This window comes from Tenrec ecaudatus, chromosome 1 (genome assembly GCF_050624435.1).
Source record: "Tenrec ecaudatus isolate mTenEca1 chromosome 1, mTenEca1.hap1, whole genome shotgun sequence".
In the NCBI taxonomy this organism is placed as follows: Eukaryota; Metazoa; Chordata; class Mammalia; order Afrosoricida; family Tenrecidae; genus Tenrec; species Tenrec ecaudatus.
In genome coordinates this window covers 310,272,984-310,297,431 of record NC_134530.1, presented here as the reverse complement: position 1 = coordinate 310,297,431, position 24,448 = coordinate 310,272,984, and the positions used below count along the sequence as shown (strand labels likewise).

The 24,448-nt window shown below is 42.0% G+C and overlaps 4 non-coding genes across 4 annotated transcripts; 1 reads left to right on the top strand and 3 right to left on the bottom strand.

The window, feature by feature from the left end:
- The first annotated feature begins 1,843 nt into the window (after positions 1 to 1,843).
- On the top strand, positions 1,844 to 1,917 carry TRNAI-AAU (transfer RNA isoleucine (anticodon AAU)). The gene has a single exon. It is a non-coding gene; the product is annotated as a tRNA-Ile (tRNA).
- A 2,359-nt stretch (positions 1,918 to 4,276) lies between these two features.
- On the bottom strand, positions 4,277 to 4,349 carry TRNAR-ACG (transfer RNA arginine (anticodon ACG)). Its single transcript has one exon. It is a non-coding gene; the product is annotated as a tRNA-Arg (tRNA).
- A 6,222-nt stretch (positions 4,350 to 10,571) lies between these two features.
- On the bottom strand, positions 10,572 to 10,644 carry TRNAV-AAC (transfer RNA valine (anticodon AAC)). The gene has a single exon. It is a non-coding gene; the product is annotated as a tRNA-Val (tRNA).
- A 2,630-nt stretch (positions 10,645 to 13,274) lies between these two features.
- Positions 13,275 to 13,348, bottom strand: TRNAT-AGU (transfer RNA threonine (anticodon AGU)). The gene has a single exon. It is a non-coding gene; the product is annotated as a tRNA-Thr (tRNA).
- Between the last annotated feature and the right edge of the window lie 11,100 nt (positions 13,349 to 24,448).

Here is a 24,448-nt window from a genome sequence, read left to right as displayed (position 1 = left end):
TGATGTCAAGAAGATGGATCTTGGACAATGGTAGAAAATGCCAGAAATATACTTATAATACTGTGCATTATTGACTCTATAGAGGCAATCAACCATATTAATCATAGTAAATTAGAGACAACATTATGTTGGTGGCGGTACCATTGAGTCAGTTCTGACCAATAGCGACCCTTTGCACCACAGAACCAAACATTGCCCGGCCTTACACCATCCTCACATTTGTTACTGTGCTTGAGCTCACTACTGCAGCCACTGTGCCAATCCACCTTGCTGAAGGCCTTCCTCCTTTTCATTGCCCTTCTACCTTTCCAAGCACGATGTCTTTCTCCAGAGACTTGTCCCCCATAACATTATGAAGAATGGGAATTCCAGACCACTTAATTGTGTTCATGTGGAACTTGCAGATGCATCAAGAGACAGTTGTTCAAACAGATCAGGAAAATACTGTTTATTTCCAAAGTGGGAAGGCTGTGTTTTGCAAGGTTGTATTCTTTTCAATCACTTATTCAATCTGCGGGCTTAACAAAGACTATGAGAAGGCAGACTACTTAAAGAAGGATGAGTCATCGGAATTGAAGGCAAACTCATTAGCCTGAAAGATATGGATGTCACACTTAGCTTGCAAAAAATGAAGATGAGCTTAAGCTTACTTACTTATGGAGGCCAAAGACGTCCAACATCTTCACAACTAGACCCATGAACACCATCTTGATAAAGAAGCAATTGAAATTGTCATTGATTTCATTCCATTTGGATTAGCAACTAGCATCCAGGGAAGCAGCAGTCAAGAGGTCAAGTAATGTACTGCATTAGGCAAATACACTGCAAAATTCGAAGTTTTAAATAGTAAAGAGGTCACTTATCAGACTGAGGATCTCTGGGCCCAAGCCAAAGTCTTTTCTATCGCCTCACATTCATGTGAAAGCCGCACAATGAAAAATGAAGATAACAGAATTGAGGCATCCAAACTACGGTGTTGGCCAAGAATATTATGCTAAGTGACAGATTCTGGAGTTGATTGATAAAAACACACGTTTCACCAAACAAAAGGATCTTCAAGTGTCAGAATGGACTTCACTTAGACCTGAGAGGAGCGCCTGTGATTGCAGAAGACTTATGGAATAGTTTCCTTTCATTGTGTTTTTGAGCATTCTTAGCCCTTGAACTCAGAATGAAGAGCTCCTGAGACCCTGGTAGCCTGGAGTTCCCAACTTTTCAACACCTTTAGAGTAATACCACAAATCCAACATTTCTCTTAGTGCTGACTTCTGATTTAGACTCAACAAAATAATTACTTGCTGATTTATTTAGTTGCTATATTAAGATATTCATTGAAAATGTACTAAGTATCAGTTAACAAGAAAGTTCAAGCCAAGGGCTCAAATGAAAAATAAATGTTTAGAAAATGATGATAGCAACATATGTACAAATATGCTTAATAAGGTTGATGTATGGAATGTTATAGGAGCTGTAAGAGCCCCAATAAAACAATGTTTTAAAATAATTAATTACAAAAAAAATAATTAATTACAATTCTTCAGCATTTATGTAGCTGAAGGCAAAGCTTTAAAATTAACGAAGCGAAAATAATAAAACTACAAACGTCTTAAAAAAATAAAGTACGAAAAGATACAAAAGAAATAATACAATCCCAGGATCATGTACCATTCAAATTTGAAGGATTGAAATGGATTAATACTTCTCCATACAGTTTGCGAATACATTTTAAAAGTCTCTTTTATGGGGAGAAAATAAATTCCCCTTTTATCTAGGTCTGATTTTTTAATACAAAAGTATCATTAATGACCTTACTAAACGATTTAAAAATCTCGAGTATTTGTGTGGCCGGTTAGCTCAGTTGGTTAGAGCGTGGTGCTAATAACGCCAAGGTCGCGGGTTCGATCCCCGTACGGGCCACTAGAAGTCCGTTTTTATAAGATGTTTTACTTTCTCCATTCGTTCTCTTTACAAACTGAAGTCTCCACTGTTCAAAAATTAAAGTGCAGTCTTTCTCCTACCGTGCCTCATCTGCACTGATCGGAAGGACACTCTTAGTTTCACTTTTTTTAAAACTAAAAGTTTCATACAAGTCTTCGGAAGAATTCCTTGGAAAAAAACTGAGTCAGGGCTGGATCGAGATGAGTGTGTTTACGGAAGGGGAATTTAGAAGAGTCAGAGATTTATCTATTTAATTTTCAGAGAAACTTGAGAGACAATGCTATTTTTCTGCTTTAAAAGAGTGTCGGGAGCAGGTTGGTTCAAGTGTACGTTATTTCCGAATGGCCATGACCATGCTTCTTTCTCCACCCTCTGACCCCATCCTCATTTATTCCAAGCGATGTTCAAGGCAAACCTCCACTCCTCACTCCTCGTGAGGATGCCACTGATTATCTACCTTTACAGGAAACCTTCTCGTCCCTTTAACTGTGCAACAAGCCGAGAACTGCCCTCCCCCCAGAAGAATTTATTTCAGAGGACAACACTGAAGCTACTACCTACAGCTCAGGGAGAGGGACGTGTCTGATCAGAGCACACAGGACCAAACGAGGGAGGAGGAAAAAAGTGAAGCAGATGCTGGCACACCAAGCCCTGAGGACAATATTCCTGCTCAAAGCAGTCAATGCACAGAGAGGACCACAGGGCCAGCCGCACCATGAGACCGGACGTCCCTCACTGACCCATAGCTGCTAGGGGGACAACACTGGAGACACAGTGCCGGAATTGTGCCCCCTCAGACCTCACCACCACGCCAAGGTGAATTACAAAGGGTGTGCAACAGAACATCAAAGGAAGCAGCGCAATGAAGTCCCCAGGGACCACCAAAAATAGATTGGGACCAGGGCAATACAACAAATTGACCTTGAAGTATTTAAAGGCTCTTCTTTTGTTGTTGTTGGCTTTCGTTGTTGGAGCTATTGTTCTATTTTCCGTTGTTGCTTTGTTTTGCTCCGTCTTGTGTTTGTGCATATTATTATCTCTGCGGGGTCTGTCTAGATAAGATAGACGGATAAACAAGCTGGAGGCGAAAACAATGGGATGACAGTTCTAGAGAGACATGGAAGAGGGGGAGGCAGTGGAAAGGATGAGGGGTGTCAACAAACCCAGGGACAAGAGAACAGGTGACGGAAAATCGATGATGTGGACGGTGTAGGAGGTCTGGTAGGGCTTGATCAAAGGCAATGTAACCGAGAGGAATTACGGAAACCCAAATGAAAGCTGAACATGATAGTGGGACAAGAGGAAAGTAAAAGGAAACAGAGGAAAGAACTAGGTAGCAGAGGGCATCTATAGAGAGCTAAATAGAGGCATGTACATATGTAAATATATTTATATATGAGGATGAGGAAATAAATCTATGTACATATATCATATGGACATTGGGCCTCTACTCAAGTACTCCCTCAACACAAGAACACTTTGTTCTAATAATCTGAACTGAATGCTACGCTTTAATAATCTGCCCTTTCGTCTTTCCACCTGCCCAAAGCCCAAATTAGCGCGTTTAGTGGTTTCCTTTTGTGCAATCCCAGCGCCCCCAACTGCGCACATAGTGGAACTTCAATACCGACGTCTGCGGCACCGAGAGAGGGGGCTCGCTGCACATTTGAAAAATGCACCCACAGTTCACGAAGCTCCATTGACTTGGTTTCTGGAGTTTGCCCCGCTGGAGAGTGATTGGCCCCCCCACCCTTTGTCCGCAGTCCCTGACAGGTAGCTGAAAACACACGGCTGGCTGCCTCCTCCGTCTTCCCTGCACCCGCATCCTTTCCTGGGGCGGTGTCTCCTTCTAAGGAAAGGATCCCTTCTGGTCCTGTCTCCTGCGGACAGATTTGTCGGCTCCTGCCTGTCTCAGGAAGGTGGTGGGACCAGGTGGGGAGCTCGACATTCTGCTGGCTCCCGAGAGACGTCCCTTTTGTGCACGCCAGCAGTTATCACCGGACAGGGAGCCGTGTGTGAGAATTCTGCACAAAAATATTGGAGGAGATACTTTGTTTTTATTTTTCCTTAAATCTTCCCAGAGTTTCCGTCTAAGGAAAGTCAGCCAACCTCCTTACAAGTTTAAGGAGATCAGCGAGGTAGAAAGCTCATCTTGGAGGGTCTCTCCTTCCAGATGTTTAAAGTCTCGTGGAGACACAAATGACCTCCGAAAGGTGCCAACATCACCGCATTAGTTCAAGTAACGTACATTCAAAGGATTATAATATCACTTTTTAAAAAAAGGTATTCACAAAGAGTGACGGGAAAAAGCGAAGGGACGGGAAAAAAGTGAACGGAGCGAGCCAGCCAGGAGTCGAACCTAGAATCTTCTGATCCGTAGTCAGACGCGTTATCCATTGCGCCACTGGCCCACACCTGCAAGTAGTTTTCTCAATATTCATGTTGTCATGTGACTGTAAATAACCATAGCAGAGTTGTTTGATTCAAACATTTTTGAAGTATTGGTGCAGGGAAATCATGATTGACTTTGTAATTGGTTTGCACTATGTACATTCATGCATGTTGAAAACAAGTCAATTTTCACCTCGGCGTATGTAATAGAAGAATTGTCTACCCTCCAAAAATATTCGTTTGTATGTGTTTTCTCTTTTGTGTCTTTTTTTTTCTTGAAAATTTATTAATTTTGGTCTCGAGAATACACACAGCAAAAGAGACCCCAACGTTACAGTTTCTACAAGGACAATTGAGCGATGCAGGCTCCATTGCTTTTGCTTTCCATTTTTCTAAGTCATTATTATTTTTCATCATTTTATTGGGGGTGCTCTTACAAGTCTTATGACAATCCATCATTCCATTGTATTAAACACACTTGTACATTTTTCCATCATCATTACCGAAACATTTTCTTTCTAATTGAACCCTTGATATCAGCTCCTTTCTGTCCCCTCCCTCTCCCACCCTCCCATCCTCGATCAATTATATATTATTGTTGTTAGTTCATATCTTACACTGTCCATTGTCTCCCTTCACCCACATTTCTTGAAGTGCTGTTCTCCTTGTGTGAAGATAAACTTGCTGACTGCTGTTTCCTATCTTATCTTTTCAGTTGCTTTTGTCAATTTGTACCTGTATAGATAGTTCTTAAATAAATATAGTGCTCAAGACGGACTTAAAAAACAACTAATTAAGCTGAACTATTGCCTAAACTAAACCTTAAACCAAAAATATCGGGAAAGTACCAAGATATTGGTTTAAGGTTTCAAGAATATCTGGGTGCACTAGTTTCAGGGATGTGTCAGTTTTTAAATGCTTCACTTTAAAAGTGTATTTATCTACCCTCACTTGAACGTATTGTTTTTTGTACACCTTGCACTGGACATTGTTGATGTTTGTGGATTGGTTATAAACAATCTGCATTCTTTTAATTTAGAAATCACACATAAAATTTTTTGGAATGTATTTATTTAGGTGTTTATCACACTAATTCCCTCCTCCCGCCCAGAATGCAAAATTAAAAAAAACAACGCACTCTGGAGAAATTTACTGTAAAATAACCTTATAGCTCAATATAGCAGATGCAATCGAAGATAAACCAAGAACGCAATATGAAGTCAAGAACTTAGTAAAATAATTTTAAAAGAATTTAGTAAAAGTCACGTTTTAAGAATCAGTTTTAATTTAGAAACTCATTTATGATATAACTGACTTAAACAACCAGCGTTTTTATGTTTGTTTTAAATCATTTTACTGGGGGCTCGTGCAACTCTTATCACAATCCATCCATCCATCCATTGGGTCAAGCACATTGGTACATTTGTTGCCAGCATCATTCTCAGAATGTTTTCTTTCTACTTGAGCCCCGTTGGTATCAGCTCCTCATTTTTTTCTGACAGCCATCATGTTTACTATCTTCTAAGCACCAAGTTCCTAAAGGAAGCACCACCGGTTGGCCAGCTGGGTTCAAGACTGTCAGGTCCGACCGAGCACGGTAGAAAACTGAACACGATAGAAACCTGGGCTTGTGAGGACGTGTCCGGGTGTTGGTTTGTTTTTAAGCGTCGTGGGAAGCCGCTCAGAAAAAGACAGCCAAGGTCAACGCATTGAGCAGGATTTGGACCTGCAGGAAACCCCACTGAACTTCGAGTCCAACGCCTTAACCGCAGCCCCCAGAGTTTCTGACTGAGGACAAGTATAGGTTGTTTGCCAAGCAGCGCGGAAGAAATACGGGGAAATCCTTTCCCTGGAAAAGATTTCACCCACAAGTTGACCACCAAGTTCACGCAGAACAATAAAACCCACACCACCAAAGCAACGAGTCAAACGTTCACATGTGTAATGTATGTTGTCCGCCTGCATTGCTTCTTCCTAAAAGAACTCCAAGTCTAGCGACAAATTATGTTTCCAGCTAGAGATGTTAGCATGTGCGCTAAATGGAATTACCACTGCACCCGTAGAAAACGCCTTGCAACTTGCGTGGCTTCCTAGACGTGAAGAGTGTCACATAGGTAGACTCTGGACAAGTATATCTTGAAACGCGCTCCTTTATCTTCAAATCCTTGGTAGAATCCAGACTTAATCCCGCGTCACTTCGTAGAGAACGGGCTTCTCTGCTCATAGAAGAAAGGGGGATGGTTTTTGCTATCAAATCGAGCACTTTCTGCAAAAGTGCTAACTAGAATTTCCCTGATGGTCACCTTCAAGTGCTTCAATGTGGAAAACTTGCTTTAGACAACCTGGTCTCAATATTAGTTGTCATTGTTCATACTCACACCCTCCCTTAAATGAACAGATTCAATTTCCTTTTTGTCCCGAAATACGTTTTTCCCATTGCAGCCAAGGGGAAGGCGGTGTCTATAGCAAACGCAGTTTGTGAGCGCGATCTCTGGTACACCTGAACTTCCTTAGCCTTCTGATAGCTGGCTTTTTAGCCAGTCACAAAGCCACTTTCCGATTATCCGCCTAGTTTCGTTTCTTCACATATATGGCGTTCCCTCGCTCGCCACTATTTCTTCCTAGAAACCTGAAGTAGTCAGAAAGATTCTGCCACCCATTCAAATGGATACAAATATTAGCTCCAATTATTTCGACTTTAGTACGTTTTTTTAAAAGTCGTCGTTCCGCCGCTTCTACATCTGTAAAACAAACCAATAATTTAAAACACAACAGCACCGACAGCGATGGCTTTGCTGATTGGTTACATAAAGGGGCGCCCAAAAGTTTGTGAAAAAAAATTTTTTATCGTTCGACTGACTTCTCTCTGCAAAGCCATCTTTGCGTTGACCCCGCTGTACGGGGTCACCAGCGCTCCTACCACGTCAGACGACGCGGCGGGGCCACCCGCTGCGAGAGGGCCACCAAGGACTTCCAGAAGAAGGAGGTGGAGGAGGCGGAGAACTGAAGAGAGACCCCCGCTAACACGAACGCTAACGAGGAAAATGGGGAACAGGGAACAGGAGGCTGACAATGAGGTAGAGGAAGAAGGTGGGGAAGAGGAGGAAGGTGATGGTGAAGATGATGAGGATGACCATGTGGACACCTAGAATCAGAAGACGGACGAGGATGACTAGACAGCAAAAGGAAAAGTTCAACTTAAAACAATCAAACAAAACCACACAGGGCACCGTGACCTAATCCCCTTCCGCTTCCGTCTCAGCCACGGTCACAGAGTCCCGCCTGCCCACCTCCGGCTGTGCCTCTGCAGACACGCACTCACCACCACCCACCAGAACCACACCGTGAAATTGCAACAGGGGAGGCAAAAAGAATCCAAACTTCCCAGGCCCTGCTTTTCTTAAAAGTACTTTATAAAGGAACATGTGTTTGTATTGTTTATTTACATTTAATATTTTGTACCTGTTATTAGGCGTCAGCCATTTTTAATGATCTCGGATGCCCAAACCAGCCTTTGGAGCGCTCTCTGTCCTACTTCTGACTCTACTTGTGGTGTGACCGTGTTCATTATAATCTCAAAGGAGAAAAAAAACTTGTAAAAAAAAGCAAAAACAACAACAACAACAAAAAACAATCTTATTCCGAGCTTTCCAGTAACTGTTTTGTTTATGTAATTAGCTGTCCTATAAGTAGTTGGTTTGTATGAGATGGTTAAAAAGGCCAAAAATAAAGGTTTCTTCTTCTTCTACCCTTTTTTGGTCTATGAAGTTGCTATATTTTTTATGTATGTGAAACAATGTTGTCCAACAATAAGCCAGAATTTTATTTTGCTGAGTTCTAAAAAAAGAAACAAAAAAGTTTTTTATCTCTCAATTCCATTTTCCACAGAAAATATGAAAAATCACTAAGTATTTGATTTAGTGGTAATAAACTACTGTGTGTCTACATCCTAGCTATTTTTTTCCAGTTATTAGTTTCAACAACATGACACGGCTATCACTTTGGGAATTTGAAAGCAAACTCTTGAGCAATGTGCGATGAAGGAATGAACAGCATAACTCACATTCTTACGATTCCACAGGCAACGAACTAGGACAACTCAACTAATACATTCCTCAGAGAACCGTGGGAAAGGTTCATTCTTACATTCAACCCGTATCCACTGAGTGTCTGTTGTGTATGAGATACAGAGCAGTTTGTCTTCATTGATAGGCAAGAACAGATTCTGCTCCGTCTCTTCAAGCAACTTCCGTTCCAGAGAGAGCAGCGTTGGCCAAGCCACCACACGAAATCAGAAAGTACACATTTCTATGGGGGTTATGGGACATTCTCTCGCTTGGGAGAGTTCAATTTAGCTCACATCTAAACCCAAGCAAGACATAGCTAGGCAAAGCGGCCATGATAGGGCTTATCAACCAGAGGGATATCGCATGTACAAAAAGCTTCATGGTGAGACATATGGCAGGGAGGCCTGTGTGTATGGAAGATAGATGGCAAGGCGTGACATATAGGAGAAGCGTTCAAGGGTCAGACATGCTGGGCACTTTCAGCAACTGCAACAGACATAAAACGATCATAAAATGTGTTACATTCTTCCAAATGTTAGTTTCTATTTCTTCCCTTTATCCTATCAAAATACCCAGAATCTAAACTCTGACGACTTAACCTCTATGGGAAAGCCAGTTACATTTCCTCCTATAAATTAGATAGAATTCACATGATCAGGAGAATGCCTTGATCACTTGATCAGAGTCCTTCTTAGCCCACCCTGGAGCTCTAGGCAAATTCTGAGCGTTGGCTTCTCATCTGGAGAGCGCAGTCTCTGCTGCCCCGATCTGGCCAAGTACTGCAGGTGCGGTTGTCATAACACTAGGCCCAAGCCAAAAAATCCTCTTCTGGTGGGTTGTTCGCAACTCACAGCTCCCACGGCGGGCAGAGCAAAACCAACTGCCTCGTGGGGTTTCCAATGCTGTACCGTCTTTTACGGGAGCGGACAGCCACATCTTTCTTCCGCGAAGCAGCCAAAGACTTTAACCACTTAATTTTCGAATCGTGTTTCCTTGAATTGGAGGTAGGAAAGTGTTAGGCTTATTTCAGAAGAAGAAAAAAACTGTCCGAAAATTCGTTATTTTTAGCAAAATCTATGCTAAAATTTTTAAATGTTTCCTTCTCTTGTATCCAAGAAAGCCAGCAAACGGCGCTAACACTAAACTGATTCTACTAAACTGATTCCACTGCCCCCTTCCACTTGGGATCTTCTTTCTCCTTAGGGTGCCTACGTGGAGCAACGCCAGAAGGGGGTGGGGTGGGGCTAGACGCTGTGCCCTGGGAGAACTTTGCGTTAATCCCTTTGCAATGGAGCCTGAAATGGGGCGTCGGGGGTCTGCCATAAGCCTGACGAGGTGGGGGGTGGGGGCAGAGCCCTGCAGAGATATTAAGTGGGGGGACACACTAGGACCCAGTCCCTAGGACGAACAGGAGCTTTTTTTTTTTGCCCCATGCCCCACCCCCACTCCCACCAGGCAAACTCCTAAAACCCTACATCTGAGACGCAGAGGTGGGGCCCGTGTGCACTGGGGGGCGGGGGAGGACTGGAACAGGCCCAGGTGGCGCCGTCAGGATCTCTTGTCCCAGGAAGAGCAGAACTCTGCTCGGTCACCTATCCTATCCCTTTGCCTACAACCAGGGCCCCCTGGCCCCCTCCCCCGCCAGGCAGAGCTCTAGGAACCCCCGCCCTCCCATCGCACTGCTCCTAGTTCCCACGCTTCGCTTAGCACGCCCCGCCCCATGGGTGTCCGGTGTCTCTCACTTGGGTGCATTTGTCTGTAGGGCAGGTGTTCCCTGGGCCGGTGGGCCAAAGTGAGAGTCAACACCCTGATGGGTTCTCTATGACAGGGGCCCTTCCTCCTCCTCCTTGGCCGCATAAGTCTTATTCCGCTCCACGCCTGGTGGTTTCGGAACTATGTACACGGTAATAAAAATGCTGGAGACAGCTTTCATTGACAACCGGCGCCGGTCGCTGCCAGTTTTGAATCTAAGAGAAAGTCATTTTGTAGAAAATATGCGGGTCCTATTTTTGAGATGCCAAGATCCCTCAGTCCTTTCAACTTGCTAGGGCCACTTGGAGCCGTGGGGACACAGAACCTTTTACTGCATATAGGTTTTCATAAATCAGATGGTAAACAATCCTTGTCACACTGGACACTGTACTGGAGCATCTCTGAAACAAAATCATAACAGGATGTTTCCGCCCGGTCTCGAACCGAGGACCTTTCGCGTGTTAGGCGAACGTGATAACCACTACACTACGGAAACACGGCGCTGTAAGCTGGTTTCCTCCTCATCAGGTAAAAGGTCACTATGGCTTGATGTCCTTGATTGAGAAACACTGCTTTTTCCTCATAATTACTTCATCGTAGTTCTTGTCTTTTCCTTCAAATGTCTTCCTTTATTGGAATTAAGCGTATCACAACCTGATGACTTTTACGAGGGGGCTTCAAAAAGTTCGCGGAAAAAATAGAAACGAAATATAAGGGAAAATGTCCACGGACTTTTGAAGCCCCTCACGTTTACTAGCAGAAATATGTTCTTCTACTATATTTACCATCATGTTCAGAGCACCCTGTCCAGGACAGCCAGTGTTTGGGAATTACCCCCGTGTCCATCAAGGAAGACTTCCTTGAGAAAAGTGACACCGGATCTGATATTCGAAAAGAAGTGTGATAGCTGTAGAGAGATTGTGGAAAGGGGGATTTTGTCATCGGAGTGACTGTACTGTTGTGGAGTGCAGGAGTCCGAGGGTTTGAATCAGGGAGTAAAATGAAATTAGATTACATGGGAACATATAGATAGGCCGATCAGGAGGGAGGTTATTTATTTATCTTTTTTTTCAATTTAAGGGAGATTATTTATATAGATATATAAATCGTTTTATTGGGGACTCTTACAATTCTTATAAAATTTGATTGAGACATCAATTGTGTCGAGCACATTTGTACATATGTTGGGAAGTTATATTTTAAAATATAACTATGTGATAAAAGAAATTGGAGAGATTCAGAGATTAATCCTTATTTCTGGGGTTGTATCATTCATTGTCTTGGTTGTTTTTAACTCACAGCGTGATTTACATACGTAAAAATGTTCACATCTTAAATGTACAGCATGTACAGCCTAGTGGGAGGGGGGGAGGGAGCTATCTATTTACAGATTCAATAAGCTCAGCAAACATAAACCAAGGGGATAAAAAGAAAACTTTAATTAGCCAAGTCATATTGAATTGATTGAAAATCCAAGATAAGGGGGAAGAATTCTTAACAGCAGCTGGAGAGAAGAATGCATTACATTCAGTGAAATAGTGATTGTGGCGCACTGTGTAGAACATCAAAAGAAATTTTTAAAAAATACAACAAAATGACTGCCATTGGGTCAATTCTGTCTAACAAAGACCTTATTGGGCAGGATAGAACTGCCCGGTGAGTTTCAGCGACAGTACTCTTTAGAAAGTAGAAAGCCTCGTCCTTCTCCAGTGTGGCGACTGGTTGTTTTGAACTGCTGACCTACGGTTAACAATTCAACACGAAAATAGAGCAGATAAAATAGAAAAACCTTAGTTTTCAGAGGTCAATATAAATTTATATACCTGCTATTTCTAGATGTATTTTCACATTTAGAAACTATGCTAAAATACATCTAGAAATAGGTTTAAGACTTCAGGTCTCAAGATATTATTCTAGATATATAGTTTTATTGGTGATAGGATTCATATATCATACCCTTCCATGGTTCAGGCATGTTAAAAGGAGTTGTAGCAAGAGAGTTTCTTCATTTGTCTTCCCTCCCCTTTTAGTTTTGTGCTGTATCACCATTTTTCTAAGAGGATACCATTACTTTTTTCTTTTCAAAATTCCCAGTCTTGGCCCAGACTTCAGAATCATGTAAAACAGAGAAGCAGCACTTACAGTACTTAGAGTTTTAATTACAGTACTTAGAATTTTAATTAGATGTTTTAACCCTTTGTTATTTTTCCTTACCTCCTTTTGCAATTGGTCCAGGGCCTAAGATACCAAGGGGAACTTCACGTATACCAGGAGGTCTAGAGACTCATTAGGAAGATTCAAAGATAGAGAATGTAAACTTGTCACCTCTTTCCATGCGCTAGCCTTTGCTGTTCAAAGCTAATTAATGCACTCTTCTACACATTGCTTTCAAATGAGACATGGTTATTCGAAATGGCACGTTCTAAAGACAGACAACCAAAAAAGTAAATGCCAGCTCGTTTTAGTTTTGTTGAGGATTTGGAGTTTGGAAAGAAAATGAAATTTTTTGCAGAAACCATGCAAGTCCCAAGATGACCTGGTGGGACCTGTTTGTAACGATGCTGGATTGCTCATCCCTAGTTCTCACAGGGTAGAAGGGCAAACCCCACTGAGGCTCGGCTGCCTACCCACTCATAACCTCCTGCTGTTAGGGCACGTAGTATCTGAGCCCTGAAATTGCTGCTGGCCTAGGTTTTTGTTTGTTTGTTTTTTATTTGGCCTTTGTTTTAAGGATACTTTTCACCACACAATGCAACTTGTGAGGGCCAAGGAATTGCATTGTTTTCCTGCCTCTTGAGGCTTTTCCTCCTTTACAGGGTGCACTCTTAACCACTTTGGTATTGTTTCTTTTAGTGGTCCATGTGTTGGTTTTCCATGGTATTCTACAAAGTACCTTAGCTATCAGAAGCAAAGGTCAAGGCCTGAATATTGAACGCATTTTTTCTTGCAGGCAATAAGCCAGCCATTAAGAAAACCCAAAATCACTGCCATTGAGTTGACAGATGCCCTATTGGACAAGGTAGAACTTCATGTAGAGTTTCTGAGCCTAATTCTTCACAAATGCGAATTACATTAATCTTTCGATTAACCAGTCACAATCTCACAAAAAACCTGGAACTGAAGACCAGGCCCCGCTGGGATTTGAACCCAGGATCTCCTGTTTACTAGACAGGCGCTTTAACCAACTAAGCCACGGAGCCCTCCTGAGGGTGCGTTGGAGAAAGACTTCATTTCAGATTTCTGTCAATATGGAAACGCGAACTAAGTCGCTGCTGTATTTCCCGGAATTTTTCAGATTATGTTGACGCTCTCTCTGCTTGCACATCTGTAATAGGGAATAAGTATGTCTACTCATAATAGTTGTTGAAGCAATGAAATTTGCTGAGTTTTGAAACTACTTTCCCAGAAGAAACAGGGTTAATTCAGGTTGAATATAGAACTTTCCCCCTTTCATCTTGTTTTCTGGTAGTGGGGAAGAATGGAAGAAATACATGCATATATTAAAGCAAACGTTAACAAAGAAACACCGTTCAGGGCTAATTTGCCAAGGTCGCGAGTTCAATCCCCATTCGGTTGCCCCTTCACTCAGTTCTTTCAATCTCTCGAGTTACTTCGCGCCGAATCATTTCAATTCATCCTGAGTTTGCTTTAATTTACATATATATAAAGACAGAAGTGAAAATTATATCTAAGAATATTGGAATGGGAATTGATGCTAATGGAAATTAGTGCCTCTTGTTACTTTTTCAGAGCAAAAACTTTCTCTCATGCTTCCTCTCAAAAGCGAAATGAAAATTTATTGTGTGTGTGCTTTATTTTGTTTTGTTCTATACTTCTAAGGTGAATATAAGCATAACTCCTCTCTCAAATGTTTTTTAAGCTTAAACTGAGTTCATGTGTGTGGAGATGTATTTGTAGATATCAGATAATCTCTGACAGGGGAGTGGATGAGTGTTAACTCTGATATCATGAACGACAGTAACCCTCAGAGGGAGAAGACTTATCAAGGAGCAAGTGATGTTGATTACTAATTTAAACCATTGAATACAAAGTTGAGGATCCAATAAGAAATATAAATATTCCACATTTGAAAAATCATATCTAATATAGGAGAGACCTTAAAATTTGGGTAATGTGGAATTAAAAGATAATTTAATTTCTCCATGAACTTTTTAAAGCCCTCTCATATAATAAATCATATATGTCATTTAGGCACAAGGGTCCCTGGTCGCTCTGTGGTTAAGCACTGGACCAGGAACTGAAAAGTGTTGATGTTTTGAACTCTCCAAAGGCTATACGGAGAGAGATGAGGTACCCGGGGTCAATAAATTGTCATAGCCTTTGAAGTCCTTGTGTGTCTTACAAGGTTGCTTATGAGTCAGAACCATGTGTATGGTAATGGTTTGGGTTAGTTTGCCATTCAGCACACTTTTTCCAGCAGGTATTGAGCCAGTCACTATTTCTGAAACTAGGGGTGCAGGATTGCACAGAAACTATGTTTTTTCTTCAGGAATTCATAGATATGTTTCATAAAATGCTAAGGGCGCTTGTAGCATAACAAAGGTTTAGAACGCCTTCCCTCAAGCAAAGCTGACTCACCAAAATCGTCCTGCTCCCAACATGCAGACTCCAGAGTGACCATCCATACAGGGCAAAACTGGGTAGTTAGCAGAATCATTGACCAGCACATAAGAGGCTGAATTAAAATTCAGTTTATTTCTTCAATGGACAGCCAAAGAAAGGGCCGGGCCATCAAAGGTGTTAGCCCCACACCCTAAAAAAAAAAAAAAAAAAAAAGATGACTCCCAAACTAAAGGGGTCAATGGCTACAACAGGAATCAGGGACAGACCTTTGTAGTGAGGAGCCAATTTTAGACAAAACCTAGGTAAATGGGTTTTTGGTGTGTGTTCTCTTTATAAATCTGAACGTATACTCTGAGCAAGGGTAGGGTAGGGTCCCATGCCTCATTATAATCTGGGAGTTCAATGAGAAACTTTCAAACAGAGCCTCCCATTCTCTTGTATTCCAGCAGGATCACAGGCATTCATTCTGTGACGATTGTGATCCAAGTCACTTGATTCGGATCCAGGCCTGAATGGCCTCTGTGGATACTGGCATGGTCTCCAAGGAGCCGCTCTTCCTCCTGCAGTCACATACTCACCCATCTGCAAAGGACCCATGCCACCGAACCAGTATTTCTGGGTTAAATATGATATAGCAACCACGTATATTATGTGACCATGGAATAAATAGACAACTCTTAGAATAGAGGATACTTAAAAAATACTCAATTTAATACGCCTGGAAATATTTAGAAAGCCATCAAATTCATCTGATAAGAACATCACACACACACACACACACACACACACACAAAGAGAACAAGAAAGTTCTTAAAGCCTCTTCTCCCTCCCCACTCCCCTAAATAAAGAGAACAACTGGGAGATGTGGTAGAGGACCGTACTGGTTCGTATATGCCAGAGATAAACTATGAGAACATATACGGGTCAATTCTGGAGTTCTAATGACCCACTGAAAAAAATCCCAGAAAGAAATGGAGGGAAGGAAATGATCAAATACTACAACCCACTCAATTTCTCAGCGCCCCCCTGGCTGAATACATGTACTTGTGCAAAACCTGGAGAAATTAAGTGTGAGGTGAATGATGGGCAGCTCTTGTGACAAGTGTGTTTCTTTGGGGGGTTTAGTTTATATGCAGTTATTTTTCAGGAGAAATTCTACCACGACCATTCCTAGCCTCTCTACGACAATAACTTCATATGTGTCATGATCTGATGGGGTATTTCTCCCATCTTGGTGATTCAAGCAGTATTCATATAGTACCTATGCTCGGCTCTGGCTCTGCCAGAAATTCTCTGAACTTATAATGTGTTTTTTGATATATACTAGCTGGCATGGATTCTGTGTTCTGGAACTAAGAACCCTGAGGAATTATCAGCATTCTCTGCTGGGATTAAGGTAGAGAGTGGGAAATAAAGGTTTACAAAGATTCTATTTTAAAAGAGTGCATGTAGGTCAGATTCATTATAGGATTCAGTCTACCTTTTTGTATGTATATGTACTGTAGAAGCCTTTCTGTAGAATTTCTCTGGCTAAAACTTGAGCCCTTCCCCTTCCAGTTCTGGAAAGGCACAAATCACCTTAGGTCAGCTGTTCTCATCATGTGGGTCATGACCCCTTTGGGGGTAGAACGACCCTTGCACAAGGGTCAACTAAGAAACACCTACTTCCAATGGTCTTAGGGACCGAAACACCGCTCCTCTATTCGTCTCCAGGAGGGTCTGCCCACATACAAATACACCTACATACGAGTACCCAGCATGATGACATCATTGCGCCAACCCCGTCACATACACCCCGTACAAACACAGGTGTATGTAACAGGGTTGGTACCATAATGTACTTATGTGAACCAGTCACACATGTGTAGAAAGCAGCTGCTGTGTTAAAAGCAGCAGTATTGGAGGTAAAACGACACTTTATGAATTATAATTACTGGGTAAATGTAAAATCATGTACTGTAAAATCTTCAACTACTGTTTTATATATATATATATATACCATGGGAACTTAATCTGGATGCGTTTTTATATTCAGCTGTGGTTGATGTGAATACTGCCCCCTTGTGATAGTAACAGGTATGTAAAAACACAACAGTGTTAAATCATAGGAAATTTTAATGAACTGTATTTACTGAACTATGCTATGTATCACCTTTTGTATTATTAAAGATATCGTTATATATTATTTTCATTAGCAAACCATCCCATGACAATGTATCGTGTAGGGAAGAATGGTAAGAAAAAATATATAGTGAGGAATTTTTACAGTATGGTTTTACCTCAATCATTACAGCAGGAATTTAGAAACCGCAATGTGTTATTTGTTGTGAAGTTCTATCAGCAAAATCTATGAAGTCGAACAAACTAAAACACCAATTTGATAGCAAGCATCTGAGCTTTGCTAGCAAGGATGCCAATTATTTTAGAAGCACAGCTGAGGAATTAAGAAAGCCAGACCTAGTACTCGTAGCAAGTGCCACAAAGAAAACGTACCAGCTGTTGAAGCTTCCTATTTGGTGGCACTCAGAATCACCAGAACTATGGAACCTCACACCATTGCTGAGGATTTACTGTTGCCAGCGGTCACAGAGATTGTTCGAGTTATGATCTGAGATGAATTTGTTATGAAATTGGGTGCAATTTCCTTATCGGATGATATGTCTGCTGATATTCTTGATCAGGTAATCCAGGAAATTAAATCTGCTCCAATATTCAGCATCCAGCTTGGTGAATCTACAGACGATGCAAATTGTGCAGTTACTGGTTTACGGGAGGTATATTAATGATGGCGACTTTAAAGATGAGTCTCTTTTTGCAAACCTCCTGAGACAACAGCTACTGCACGTGATGTATTTGACACAGTTGGTTCATTTCTGAAAAAGCATAAGATCTCTTGGGAAAAGGTTTGTGGTGTTTGCACAGATGGTGCTCCAGCTATGCTAGGACATCGATCTGGATTTAAATGTTTGGTACTGAATGAGTCACCGAAAGTCATCGGAACTCACTCTTTGATTCATCAGCAAATATTAGCAATGAAGATGCTGCCACACGCGTTACAAGAAGTAATGAACAGCGTCCTAAGTTCTGTTGATTTTGTAAAGGCCAGCACTTTAAACAGTGGACTGTTTTCACAACTGTGCAATGAGTTGGATACACGGAATAATGCTGTGCTATTTCACACCGAAGTGAGATGGTTGTCAAGTGGAAACGTTTTAAAACATGTTTTTGAGCTTCGTGATGAACTCAAAACGTTTTTTAAATCGGAAAACAAGTTTGCAGTTTGAAGCACTTTTCAGTGATAAAAGTGAACTACCTAAAATAGCTTACTTGATTGACATCTTTGCCATCTTGAATTAGTTAGATTTATCACTGCAAGGACCAAATGCAACATGCCTCCATTTGTCTGAAAAGATCAGATCACACCAAATGAAACTTAAACTTTGGCAAAAAAAATTTACATGTTGCCTACCTTATCTGCTTTCTTTGAGGTACATGACATTGAACCAGACAAAAGGATTACAATGACAATTTCTGTGAAAGGACACTGGCACATGCTTGCAGATGAAATTTCATTGTACTTTCCAAATCTACCTGACACCCCATTTACACTTGCCAGAAACTCATTCACAGTCAAAGTTGAAGATATTCCCGAGACAGCACAAAAAGAGTTCATTGAACTGATTAACAGCAACACAGTGAACACGGATTTCTCTACAATTCCAGTTATAAAATTCTGGATCAAGTGTTTGCAGTCATATCCTGTTCTGTCTGAGCCTGTATTGGGCTTTCTTCTTCCATTTCAAACACCATATCTTTGTGGAACAGGGTTTGCCAGCTTGTTGGTTCTCAAGTCTAAATACAGAAGTAGATTTGCTGTGGAAGATTATCTTTGTTGTGCTCTTGCAAAGACTGCCCTGAGATTTTCTAATCTGGTGAGAAAGAAGCTATCTCAACCTTTGCACTGATGTTGGCTTTTTATGCATACTGTCGCAAAATGGAGCAGTGTCGTTTACTGTTGTTGTATTAAGACTGTTACCCATGCTACACCATGCTTCAAGACAAAATGTCATTTATTTGCAATTAGAAATAAATATTTCATAATATATAATTACATAATGTTTTTGTGATGAATCACTATGCTTTATTTACGTTCAATTTATAACAATGAAAATACATCCTGTTACATATAAGAGCCTGAAACACAGGGAATCCACGACAGATTACCCCCTGAGGGCCAACAATGAGAGTAGAGGGATCAGGAGGACTAGCGGAGGGTGGGGGCAGAAAGGGGGAACCGATGAAAGGATCAATCTAGAAACCCCTCCCAGGGGTCAAATAACGGAAAAGTGGGTGAAGGGTGAAGGAGGACGATGTTAAGCTATGTAAAAAGCAATCAATAGCTTATCAGGTGTTCGTGAGGGAGGGCAGGCCGGGGAGGAAGGGGGAAGAAATGGGGAGCTGATATCAGGAGCTCAAAGGGGAAGAGAATGCTTTAAAACGATGATGGCGGCACATGTACACATGTGCTTGACACATTGGAGGAATGTATGGATTGTGGTGAGATGTAAGAGCCCCCAATAAAAGTATTTAAAAAATAATTTATAGGACAAAGAATAAAATGTAATGTATGTTACTGTAAAAAATACATCCTGTATATCAGATATTTACATGATGATCCATCACCCTAGAAACATGTTATGAAGTAGCAACGAAAATAATTTTATGGTTGGGGGTCACCACATGAGGAATTGTATTAAAGCAGATTTAGGAAGGTTGAAAACCACTGCCTTAGGTGCTGGAACTAACCATAGAGACGTGGAAACCTCCGAGCTTCCTAGAGTGAACCCGGAAATGCTGGAAGAGCTCGGAACCAGGGTTTTGGTTTGGTTTTGCGACACCCGGTCCCCAGGGGCCCTTAGTCCTTGTGGTCTCGAGTTTCCGGAAGTGGACCCCTGCGGTTTGGAGGACCAACAGGCCCCAGGTCCAGGGGTGCCAGGCACAAGAGGGCTCGGACCTCGCAGCCTCTAGCCAGGGGAAGATGGGGCTTGCTTGGGGAAATGTCGAGAACCTTAGGCCTGGAACAGGAGTTGGCCCCCGGGGTCCACAGAAGAAGAAAACCATTGCAAGAATTCGGAGGTGACAGGCGGAGATGAAGGCACACGAGCGCCACGCTTCGCCTCCGCGCCGCCAGGCGCCACCTCCGGGGAACAAGCCGACGAGTCTGCAGCTTGACCTGGTCCAGGGACTGACGACCCTGACCTTGTAGATGAGGTACCTCCGGAAGCAGCTAGGCCCTGGGGACGGTAGTAATAAGTCACTACTTAGGGGTGAGCTTGTGAGGGACGGACGCTTGCAGGGGAGGATTCGGGTTCTGGGGCCACATGCACGGGGGAATTGATTTGCCCGGGATAACAAAATCTTGTGGAACAGCATCACCTGGACGCCAAAAATGCCGTGACTGTGTTAGCGCACCGTTTGATGATTCTGAGCCTCAGGTGCGTTTGGAATGCGTAATGGGAGGTGGGGCGTTGTTAGAAACAGCAGCGCATCCCAACAGCCTGGCTCTGCCAGGGGTCGACCTGAAGAACTTTCGTCACCTCCTCGCTAATATAATACTAAGGTGCAGCCAGTGGTGATGGACGCCGGACTTTGGGGATCAGTCAGAGCCAAGGCAGGAACTATTCTCCTGTCACTACTCAGCCCTTTTTGTATGACCGTGCCCTCGGATAGGCAAACAATAAAGCGCTCTTTGAATGTGAGGAGTCAGAAAACGTTTGGACAACAACAAAGGCTACCTGCTAATGAGGGAGCTCAGACCAGATACATTACTACTTTATACAAATCCTGCTCGGAGATGTTTCAGACCAGCGTTCACATCTTGGCATTCTATTTAAGGAAACGGTTTGTGTTAACATTTGACAAATAGTTTTAAGATAGTCCCAAGTCAATTTGCCATTGCTGCTCTACACTGATGGTTAAAAAAAGCAGGAGTTCCGAGAGCCAAGTGTGGATCGGTGGATTTTAAAACTTCAAAAAACTTGTATTTCTTACCAAGGAGATTGATGTTTGAAAGCAGCTACTTTCCCCAAATTTCCTTAAACTAAAGTGAAGGCCAATCTGAGGTAACTAAGATAGGGACATGTATGTGCTAACTGTGAATCTGGACATCTGAACTTCAAAAGAAAACTTCAACTTGATTGAGATATTAGTTGTTTCAGTGTTGAAGCTTGGTATAAAACTATGGAAAGCAAAAAAATAAAAAAAACTGATAGGCATTACACTGTTGGGACAAAACCAATTTTATTTAAGGATTGACTTTTTTCACTGTTTAAAAAAGTGTCCTTTGTTTCTTATTAACCAATTGTTCTCTACATACAAACCCCATTCTCCTGGCTGGTTTCTATGAAATTCAGGCTTATCTGCTTTGGGAAGTGAACTTTTTAGCAAACATTAACTTTCTGGAATTATTTTTCCCGAATTTTAAGCTGTTTGACATTCTTTAATATCTGTACACTTCTAAATTCCTAAGTGGATTCTCTTTACTCCTCTAATTTATACAAATGAAACAGGAAGACAATTCCAAAGAAGTCTTTATGTTGGAGAAATATCGATTGTACTTGGCCTCGAGAAGAGGTTCAGTATGAGGCCAGGTAGGTTGAAATAGCAAACTTTATTTCTCAGCTGGGTGCAGGCAGGCTGAGAGTGAACAATGAATCTCAGAGACTAGTGCTCTTATATACTGTACAGCAATGAGGAATGGGCCTGGCCCCCCTGAGGTGGAAAATACCTGCTGAGGTCTTGATTAGTCAGTGTCATGAGAGCTCCAGAGTGTCATTTTCGGGCATCATTGTCATGGTTCACTGGCACCTTCATGGTCATACTGTCCTTGGTTCGCTGGTTTCTGACAAAGGCACATTCTTTTCCTGTTTGTGCAGAACTTTTACAGGCTCAGCCTTGGGACAGAACTTTATAGGGTGGGCTCAGGGACAAACATGGAGGCACTTTGGTTCTTAGCAGACTCTATTAAGCCTTATACATGGCAAGTCATGTTTTTTTTTAAATAACAATTTATAGGACTACTTATAAACAAGTATTCATATAATAGAAGCAACATTTACAACTAGTGCAATAGACCCCTTTCAAAGAGGGAGACCCCAAGGAAAGAGAGTCCATGTCCTCAGGTTTCAGGGCTTCACGTGGTTGCTAGGATGGGGGAGGGGCGCCATGAGTAAGCATCCTTTTTGCTAACATATTCTGAGCCCAAGTCAAGAAATATGGGCATGTACATCATAACTTTCTAGTTCTGGAATATTTTTGTGAATAACCATTTACAATAATTTCTCATTTCCCTACCCACTGCCGGCTGTGCATCCACAAAGCTACTTTGCCTGCATGGATTTGCTTGAACAATTCATATAAATGGAATCATATAAGCAATTTATGGCCATTGGTGCCTGACTTCTTTGACTTAGGTTTCTGTTGTCAGGGTTCATCCATACCATAGCCTGGATCAGTGCTTAATATATTTTTTGGTGTGAAAATATACTTAATTGTATAGCTTATGCTATATTTTGTTCATCTATTCCTCTGTTCATGGACACCCATTATTTCCACTTTTGGGCTCTGATGAATGCTGCTGCTTTGAATATCCATATAAAAAGAAAAAGTCAAGGAATAGAGACTTGAGGGTTGTTGTTTTTTTTAAAAGACTTTCTAAGAATCTGAAGAAAACCATGGACCAGTTCCTCAGAAAACTACACATGTACTTGACATTTTGACATTGTGCTTGTGTAGGCACCTTTAGGGCAGGTGCTCAGGATTATTTATTCCAAAAAGCCTTTCTCCGATGACTTCCTCTTTTATGGCTGCTGGAGGCCCAACTTCTTCCTCTGGGTGACTCGACTGGGTAAGCCCCGGGTTGCTATCTGCAAGCTGGGTGTTCAAACCCACCAGCCACTTGTCAGGGGGAAAATGAGGTTATCTGCTCCTATAAGGATTTACAGCCTCAAAAACCCCATATTGGGGTCACTGTGAGTCAGAATCAACCAGATAGCAGTGGGCTGCTTTTGTTTTTAAAATTACAGTGGAGGTCACATGGGACCTGGCTGTACCACTAGGATTCAAATGAAAGTCATTGTGGGGTTTCTTGAAGGACTTTCTTAAAGGGGGCATCTTGGCTGGCATGCCGCTTTACCCTGCCCTTCTTGACCTTTCTCTCTCTCTGTCTGAAATGCAGAGATGATTCCCCAGGAGCAACAGCTATTACGGGACCATATTGATGAACCAAAGAAGATTGAGGATGAAGACAGAAGGAGCCTGGGAACTAGATGACATTCTTGAACAATGGAATCAGCCCTGGATGATTTGCCTCTGGACTGCTTATTAGTTCCATTTTATTTAACCATCCGGAGTAGAATTTTTACAGTGATTTTAATCCTTTCTGATAGAGTTGAGCACCTCGTGTGTGCCAGGTACAATTCTAAGTAATTTACTACCTCACTCCTTATGGGAGCCTTTTGAGATGGGTTGCTGGTTCTCACAGCGTGGCCTCCAGGCCAGCAGTGTCTGCCTCACTTGGCAATGTGTCTGCAGTGCCAAATTGGAGGCCTTACTCTAGACCGGTGGTGCTCATACTTCCTACTGCCTTGCCCCTTTGATACAGTTCCTCATGTTGTGGTCACCCCCAACCGTAAAATTATTTTCATTGCTACTTCATTGCTTACTGTAATTTTGCTACTGTTATGAATCAGGCGACCCCTGTGAAGGGGTCATTCAACTCCCAAGGGGGTCGCGACCCACAGGTCGAGAACTGCTGCTTAAGGAGCCCTGGTGGCTTAAGGAGCCCTGGTGGCGCAGTCAGGTAAGTGGTGAACTGCTAACCACAAGGTCGGCACAGAAACTACCAGCTGTTCCTCAGGAGAAAGATGGGGTTCCCGAAGCTGTAAATCTTTTTTTTGTTGTTTCTTTTTTTTTAATCTTTTTTTGTTGTTGTTGGGAAGCTGTAAATCTTTACAGAAAGGGAAAGCCCCATCTTTCTCCTGAGGAATGGCTGGTCAGTTTGAATTGCTGACCTTGAGCTTAGCAGCCCAACACATAACCTACTACCCAACAAGGATTCATACAAGGAACAAGCCTTTTATAATATGTTTGCACTGTGCATTTTTTTAAAAATATGAGCTCAGGATTTTATCACCCTGCTTCAAGAAATAAGTCATACTGTCATGTGGCTGGTTTGGGGTTTTGGCTAATGTCAACGGAAGCAGTGGCAGTACATTCACTGTCACTTTCCTTGTTTTCTTGTACTCAGGAGTATCAGTGTTGATGCTGTTGTGCTGTTATTTTAACCTTTTATTGTGAATCAAGTGGTCTTGCAGAGCTGGTCCGTTTTCTGTTGAACAAGGAACACTTTGTTCCATGTACTTGATTGCCATCCTCTAAATGTAGCATCTCTGATCCCACTTCCGCCTCATGTTTCCTGTTTCTATTCCTCCTTTCCTAAACCAGCTGACCTTTGTCCTTGGACAAACGCTGCCTTTGTTTTCTCTCAGATGGTTGATTATTCTGACTAGTGTATTGTTCCCCTTATAGACTTGTCTAAAGTCAACCAGTTTCAGACCTATGAGCGATTTATGTGTATGAATTGAATATAAGACTGATGATCTATCCTGCAAACCTTCACCTAATTCCCAATAAAAAGTTAAAGGAAAAAAAAGTGA